Source organism: Hippocampus comes, unplaced genomic scaffold (genome assembly GCF_001891065.2).
Source record: "Hippocampus comes isolate QL1 unplaced genomic scaffold, H_comes_QL1_v1.1 scaffold254, whole genome shotgun sequence".
Taxonomy (NCBI): domain Eukaryota; kingdom Metazoa; phylum Chordata; class Actinopteri; order Syngnathiformes; family Syngnathidae; genus Hippocampus; species Hippocampus comes.
In genome coordinates, this window is record NW_017805874.1 from 695063 (window position 1) to 703713 (window position 8651).

At 42.4% G+C, this 8651-nt stretch overlaps 1 protein-coding gene and 1 long non-coding RNA gene across 4 annotated transcripts in view; one reads left to right on the forward strand and one right to left on the reverse strand.

The window, feature by feature from the left end:
* Positions 1-8651, forward strand: part of atp10d (ATPase phospholipid transporting 10D) — a 95655-nt gene that overhangs the window by 47499 nt on the left and 39505 nt on the right. The window lies entirely within an intron of this gene.
* The window catches only part of LOC109527118 (uncharacterized), a 20167-nt gene continuing 19810 nt past the window's right edge, over positions 8295-8651 (reverse strand). Inside the window, exon 3 of the long non-coding RNA XR_002170473.1 lies at positions 8295-8475. This is a non-coding gene — a long non-coding RNA (uncharacterized LOC109527118). The remainder of the gene's footprint in view (positions 8476-8651) is intronic.

Sequence of the window (8651 nt, forward strand, 5' to 3'; positions counted from 1 at the left end):
GGAGGCTTGCCGAATGTTCAGTGGGAGGTCATTCCGGAGGGAGGGACCAGCAACAGAAAAGGCTCGATTCCCTTTGAGCCTCAGCCTAGTTCTCGGTCCCTCCAATAATGTCTGGTCCGCAGACCTGAGGCGCCGGGCAGGTGTGTACGGGCGGATGAGTTCGGAGAGGTAAGGTGGCGCGAGGCCATTTAGAGATTTGAAAACAAATAATAGGATCTTGAAAATAACTCTAAAATGTATAGGGAGCCAGTGAAGGGATGCCAGAGTAGGAGTTATGTGCTCCCTCTTACGAGTACCAGTCAAGAGGCGAGCAGCGGCATTGTGAACCAGCTGGAGGCGCTTAATAGAGGATTGGCTCACTCCAAAGTAAAGGGCATTGCAGTAATCGAGCTGGGATGTGACGAAGGCATGAATTACTGTCTCAAAGTGTTCATGAGAGAGGAGAGGTTTTACTTTGGCCAGCTGTCTAAGGTGAAAGAAGCTGTATTTAACAATGGCATCAATTTGCCGGTCAAGTTTGAAATCACTGTCCAGTTTAAGACCCAAGTTTGAGACTGGTGACTTAAGATAAGGGGACAGGGGGCCCAAGTCTACAGGATGGGATGTACAAGGGCCACTGGGACCAAACAGTATCACCTCTGTCTTCTTTTCATTGAAATTCAAGAAATTTTTTGCCATCCAGGTTTTGATTTCTTCCAGGGAGGATAAAAGTGGCCTTAATGAGAAACTGTCTTTTTTGCTCAGTGGGACATAGATCTGACAGTCATCTGCATAGCAGTGGAAGGAAATGCCATGTTTCCTTAAGATGGAACCCAATGGGAGCAGATACAGTGAGAACAGCAGAGGCCCCAGAATTGAGCCCTGTGGAACACCGCATGACAGGGGAGCAGTATGTGAGTCAGAGCAGCCAAGGCTGACACAAAAGGTTCTGTCAGCTAAATAGGACCTAAACCACTCAAGAGCCCCACCACCAATGCCCACCAAGTGCTGCAAACGAGTCAGCAGAAAACTGTGATCCACTGTATCAAATGCTGCAGTTAAATCCAATAAAACTAGACACACGTAGTCTAGTCAAACAACAGTCAAGTCCTGTTCCCCCACACGAAGGTGGGGGGAGGCTACTCTGTCATCCACTGGGGTGAACCCCAATGATCATGTGCTAAGCAGGGGGCCAGTAAGTTTGTTCACACCTGCCCTGGCCTTCTCATTTTGGGCAATTCCAGAGGGGAAGCGAGTCTAAACCCCCTCGAGTGGCCTGGTACCAGAACCCAAATTGTGTGTGGTGGTGAGTCTAGTCTAGTCGGGAGATCTCTGCTTCGCTCACCAGCTCACGCTCATTCCCTGTCAAAGAGGTTACATTCCACTCCTGTGAGCTAGCTTCTGAAGCCAATAATGGGAAGTCATACACGGTCTCCGCCTTTGGTTGCTTCCCAGTTCACAGAGCACATAGTCCCTTTGGCCCGTCCCACAGGTGGTAAACCCATGGGAAATAGGACCATTGTCCTTTCGGGCCAGGCCCCATGGGTGCAGGCCCGGCCACTGCACGCTCACCAATAAACCCCACCTCCAGGCTTGGTTCCAGAGGGGGCCCCCCAAGTTACCCACATCCAGGCAAGGGAAATCGGAATCCAATGTTTGTATTCATCAGTTTTTGAATGTGTTTATATTATTTTAAAGTAAGTTGAAAGACCTTAAAAATGAGTGCCATTATTACTATAAGAAATAAATTAAGTGGAATATGTAACAGGTCTACAAAAACAGTCTCTTGGAGTCATATGCTAAATCTAACAGGAAGTCCACCATTTTAACTTTGATTTAAAATTTGGCGTCACCTTGACAACAAAAGCTGCTATAATTTGATCCACATGATCAGATCTTGTCAAGATTTGACACATTTGATAAATCAAGGCATGAAGATATCGATTAACTTACTTTAATCCTAGTGGTAGTGCCATCGACTGCCTGAAGAAAATATGTTTTACTCCTTGATGTTTTTTTCCCAGTGGGTTCACCAGATTGACTTCATATTTGCTCGAAAGAGTATTTAGGCCTTAATGATATTGCAAAACGAAGTTTGTGAATTTTCGTGAAAAGCTGTTGGCTGGCAACGCACTGTTCGCAAAGAAAACAATGTTACTATTGAGGGTCTAAACATGCACGAAAACTCATGACATTTAGCAAACACATTAGGCGTAGCAACAGCATCAATATTTGAGGTTATTGTGAGATTTTTTTTTAAAAATGGCTCAACAACGCACCCTATACAGTTTTAGTGAAGCAGCCCTGGTTGGACATGTCACCTAGATTGACGAAATTTTGAAAGTATATGTCTCGGCCCAAGACCTACAAAACAAATTCTCCTGGAGCCATAAGCAAAAGCTAACAGGATGTGTTCCATTTTTTAATTTCCTTTCATGTTTGGACATATTTTTGGCCTTTTAGAAGAGGTGACATTTTTATAAAGTCCTACAAATTTCATCAAATTTTCTTAAAACTGTGGTTTCATCCTAAAATGTTCAGATGGCCAGGAAAGGCAAAGCTTTCTATTTTACCGAACAGAGTTGTTGGGGCGCTGTTTGCCAAGAAAATGATTTGAAAATGATTTTTTGGTCTTAAAAACACTTGATAACAAGTAAAACTTGACATACATGTTTTTCTGGCTCCTGAAGAGCCATGTGTCATGTTTTCTGTTTCTGTAGTTACAAAACTGCTTTATTTTGGAAAGCGAAAAGCATTGTACGGTGAAGTTCCGAAAGATGGACGCAGCTTCGTGCTCAAAGCCAAGCACAGCCTGTGTATTGTATGTAAATGAATGCAATATTATTAATTAGTGTGATGTGTTCACCGTGAATTTACATTTGAGAGACATGACAATTGTTTACGATTAGCATTTACGATAGTGATTAGTGCATTACCTCGCGAACGGTAGCAATACGAGAGAAGTCAGGCATTTGTCATGTACCAGACAAGTGGGGCACATTGTTTTGCCACGTTTTATTTTTAGAGATGAAAGTCCTCTGGATTTTCCCAGAATCCCGTCTGAGCCTCAGTTTAGTTCTTGGTACTTCTAATAATGTCAGACCTGAGGCGCCGGGCAGGTGTGTAGGGGCGGATGAGCTCAGAGTCTGAGTCATGCTGAGTCAAATGACAAATACAAATGAGTTTTGAGGCGAGTTTTAAAGATGGGCAGCGAGGAGGCTTGCCGAATGTTCAGTGACAGGTCATTCCAAAGAGAGGGACCAGCATCAGAAAAGGCTCGATCCCCTCTGAGCCTCAGTTTAGTTCTTGGTACGCTTGGTTCTGGAAGAAATTTCTTATTAGGGACACATTTTCCATGTAAATGCCCTAATCCGTTCCAAGCCCCCAAAAATTCTGACATAAATGTTTTATAAAGCATAAAAATGCATCAAAATATGCAACAAATACATGTTACAATTAGATTATTGCACAATAAATGAGAGTTGTGTATAATGTAAAAAACAAAGAATAAAGAATGAAAATGATGGTCATTTAATTTTTAACTGCGTCCTCATCATTTTTTTGCCGTCTTTATTTCATGTTCTCTCTCAGAAGGGGTTTTTGCTTGGCGTTTTGCAAAGACCTGATCCAAAGATGTTTGCCTTTGTCGGCTTTTAACAATCCTTCGAAAAAGTCCAAGGCAAACATCAGCACAGTGAGTTATCGCCTGACTGGTGAACGCTTTTTCTCGGTGATTCAGACTTACGTAAAACTATCGGAACGCCTCATGGCCCAAGGGGCGAATGACAAGGACGCTGCTTAGACACACATCGATCAATTTATCTATCTACACAGATGGACACAGACGGTCAAGGTCCCTTTTAGCCAATGGGATGCCAGGAAGATGCTCGGTAGTAGCCAATGGCAGCGCACCAATCAGTATGTTGCGTTCAGGAAACTTGGGGCTGCGAGGAGTCGTATTTTTACCTTTCGCATCTTGAAATTTCTTTCGAAACAAGAGGCAATATTTTCCTGTGGAGGCGTTTCATAACTAGAAAATTTTGTATGGAGAGACGTTTGTAAGTAGAGGTACCACTGTAGTTTGCTGTAGTACGCTTTTCGTGCCTTTTTATTTTTTTTAACTTTCTAGTTTTAACAGTGAAGGCCATTTTACGCTAGATTCTACATTGTGCATCCAGAGATGTTGAACAGGCTTTCAACTTTGGAGATGCAGATGCGCAAGTAGTTTTTGTTCATAATTGCACATAATTCAGGTGACACATTGGTACACTGCACGCATGACCATTGACAAGTATAATTAAAATGGCGACCCTGCGAAAGTGAAAAGAAACAGAGCTGCTGTGTCTGCTTTTGGCTTAACAGGAGAAAAGAAAAATTGAGCCATCTGTCTGTCTTTAGATTCCATTAAATTCAGTCATAAAAAGATAATACAGGGGAATCTCCACACACAAGCACGCTTCGTTGCAGACATCTGTTGTTGTTGTTTGTTGCTCTGGCTTATTTGTGGTCGGCTTCCTTCCACTTTATGTAAGGCTCCAGTTCCAGCTGAAGTAAAATAGCCCCAAAGCATGATGCTGCCACCACCATGCTTTACTGCAGGAATGGTTTCTTTCGATGACCACTATTGTGTGGGCATCAAACACTGTACAGTGTTCCCTCGCTACTTCACGGTTCGGTTAATGCAGCTTCATTCCTTTGGCAGGTTTTCATTTGTGACCATAACCTAATCTATTGTAGTTTTACCTCACTATTTTGGTTTCTTACTATTTGACTTCAAAGTCGGACCAGTCAAGGAATGTGTGCGAAATTTGCTTCACAAAAACTGACACCATGTGCATTGGGGGCATGTTCATATATTCACCCTGACGCCTGTGCACTACTCTGAGAGTGTGTGTGTGTTCGGAGATGTAGAGCGCGCACAGGTCTCCTTAATTTCTGAATGCAGCGTGTGTTTCAAACCAATCAGCGTCTCATGTTTTTACTGTTTCAAGATGGATTGCCTGACGCACTGGCGCACTGTGTCCCCAGTTGGAGCCCCGAGAGTGCATAGTCGTTTATGGTGGAGTCTGAAAAACCAAACTGCAGATTTGAACAATGGTCTGAGGTTCTGAACTGTCAGAGAGAAGCGGTGTGCACGCTCAGTGGGTATTTCTGAATGCGCCCGAGCACTTGTCACTCCTAAAATCGCCATTCCCTCATCATGGGAATTTTCATAATAACGCTCTGAGCATGCTTCTTCACGCAGACCGTTCGGAAACTCAAAACATTGTTCAAGTGTGCCGTTTGCTTATTCAGAGTGCCCCAGTGCAGCCCAGTGCAGGCAGTAAAAAAGAAAGTACAGTAAATATTCCCATCCGCGGAATTCTATGAAAAGGAATTTCCTTCACCCGGAACAAAAACCTTCGCATTAACAATTTGGCTACGATATTACATGTTACCGGAACTTACGTAAGCGGAAATTCCACTTCCCGTAACCCGGATTGAGACGTCATGCCACGGGAGCTTAAATACACGCAACGCCCACCCGATGCTACGGAAAGACATGACGCTGAGACACATTTTCACTTCGCGTTTTTCGATCATCAGATTCGAAACGACGTGTCAGTGAGTTTTTTTTTGGCGTGCGTTTTGCTGTAATTGTGAATGATTTTAACTTTATTCACTTAACGTCCTGTAGAACGCGGCACTAGCTTAAAAGCAGCACCCACTCGACACGACCGAAAAAAACGTGAGAATATTTACTGTACCATATTTTCCGCACGAAAAGACACACTGGATTATGAGGCGCACCTTCAATGAATGGCTATTTTGTAAATTTTTGTTCATATATTAGACGCCTTGCACGAAAAGGCGCAATCTACAATGCGTCCACTAGATGGTGCTACGCTCCGTCCATTCAACTCGAGAGGCATCCGTTCAACTTGAGAGGCGTTCATGACCACCTCTGAAAAATGTAATTAACTATTACTGCACTTAAATGAAACTACGAAAATTGAAAATAATGCATCAAAACAGAAAATCAAGCGAGGAAATCACAAAATAAATTCTATACCCCCCCTACAGAATTTATTTTGTGATTTCCTCGCTTGATTTTCTTCGTGGTTTCATTGAAGTAAGAATTAATTTACGTTTTTCGTAGGCGGCCTTGAACACCTCTCGAGTGGAACGGAAGAAAGCACGGAGACGGACAAAGACGTACAGTACATGAACTTGCTGAGACTGTGAAAACCATTAATAAAGTCTGCGTTTAAAAAAATAATAAAACCACAACCACAGCTCTCATTTTTTCAACAAACTCAGGTGTGGCTTTGTTCGTCTCCTTCCCTTCTTTTCTTCCGGTCAACTTGAGAGGCGTTCATGACCGCCTCCGAAAAACCCAGTGGCATTTCCTTTATCGTAGCTCCAAGAGTACAATCAGATAAGATAAAATAAGAAAACCTTTAATAGTCTCACAATGGAGAAATTCCCACTTCACAGCAGCAAAGTTATGAGCGGAAGAAGTAGAAGAACAAAATAAATACGAGCTGCTGTAAAGGCAGCCACTCTCGTGGCGCCATCTTGAAGTCAAAATAACACAACAAGATGTCAGTCGTAGTTATTTATTCCTTTGTTGTGAATTCACAAATGATGAAATCACAATATAAATTCTGTAGGGGGAGGTGGGGAAAAAATTTATTTTGTTATATCCTCGCTCGCTTTTCAGTTTTGATGTATTATTTTCAATTTTTGTAGTTTCATTGAAGTAATCGTTTGTATACGTTTTTCGGTGGCGGTCTTGAACGCCTTTCGAGTCGAACGGAAGAAAGCATGGAGATAGACAAAGACATACCTGTATTTGTTGAGACTGTTTTAAAAAATTAACACCACAGCTCTCCTTTTTTCGGAGCTGCAACACATACTTATTTAATAAAGCAGCGACACAGTTCACTGAACCAACAGCAAGTTATAACTTTGGAAGCATGTCTCCAGGAAGGAGCCATCTTGGAGTCGACGTATTACCGTAATGATCATAGAAAATACGCACCGAATTTTAAGGTGCTCGGTGGGCTTTTAAGAAAATTGAAGACTTTTTGGTGTGCCCAATAGTGCGGAAAATACGGTTAACAGCTGCTGCGTTCATAATGTGACCTGGGCACGCGCTGCAATCCAGCAGTGGACGAGGACGATAAAACGTGCGTTAAAATCTACATTAGACAAGGGAGAAGGAATTATGAAGGATTCTAAATAGCAGTCAACCCTCAGGCTTTCCAGCAAAAAGAATGTCCGGAAAAGCCTACTTGGGCATTTGGAAAGATTTAATCAGAGGAACTTTAAATGGTGACAGGTGTGATTCCCATTTGAGATGAGCTTGAATACCGTACTACATACATACAAGCACACCTGACTCATATTCCGCGATCAAATCTTTCTTAAATTATATAGTTTTGAATGAATGAATACTTTATTGTCATTGCACACTTGTTACAACGAAATTCTGTAGGAGCCTTCACCTCCAAGTGCGTCGCGAAATATAAAAATATAAAAAATATATAAATACATTGCACTCCCCTAGACCCACACATAATCACACGCATACGTTTAAAATTGATAGTCAGCGTTATGGAATGGATTTTTTTTTTTTTTTTTAATTGTGATAAGAATATGTTAGATATTCGGCACTCGTTAAAGTACAGTCCAAGTTGTCTTACAAAATGATATGAATCAGAGATTAACATGACAGTATGTGGACTATTTCGGACTAATTGAAACACAGTCAGAGATATCATGAGGTATTTAGTAAAATTGCACACCCCCCAGGCCTACACATTCACGTGCACACGATTTGAGGAATTGAGATTCAGCAGCCTGACTGCCCAGGGATAAAAAGTGTTTCTGTGTCTGTTTGTCCGGCTTCTCGTGACTCTATATTTCCTGCCCAAGGGCAGGAGGTTGAAGAGGCACCTGCCAGGGTGGGATGGATCAGTCAGGATTTTCTTTGCCCTGACTGATCCATTTTGCGCAGTATTTTCCTCTTTTCCTCACCAGGTTTACTGTCACATAATAGGCTATTATTATATGAGTAGTGCTTGATGAAAGTTTGCACTGTGTACGTCATACTCCAGTTAATCGACAGATCTCGCCTATAAGGGGGAGTTCCAGGAAGTAACTGTTAGAGTGAGCACACTGCATGTTTTACTGCTCTGCCACATTGTTATTAAAAGTCACATAAAATGTGAACCTTGCCTGCTGACCATCATTACATTTACCACTTCCACTTGCTTTCTTTGGTGCTATGATTAGGGGCTGATACACGATGCAAAAATAACAGTCCGATATGACGTAGTTCTCACCAAACACGTCTGCTTTTTAAAAAAAAAATCTTTATTGAACAATACAAACTCGGCTGCTCACAATGGACGCTACACGAGGAAGCTGTTTCTGTATGATTATTCCATAATAATGAGACACCGGACACCAGAGTGTTCATTATGTGCCGCTGTATTGAAAACTGCCGGACTTGCAACAAACGCACGCACTTCCCCCGTGCTGCTGGGGCAAACCATTCTGAAAAGAGGGGGGTTTCACTCCCCCTAACAGAAGTGTCTCACCAAAAACAGTCTGCTTTTTTCTTTTTAAATCTTTATTGAACAATCCAAACTTGTCTGCTCACAATGGACGCTACACGAGGAAGC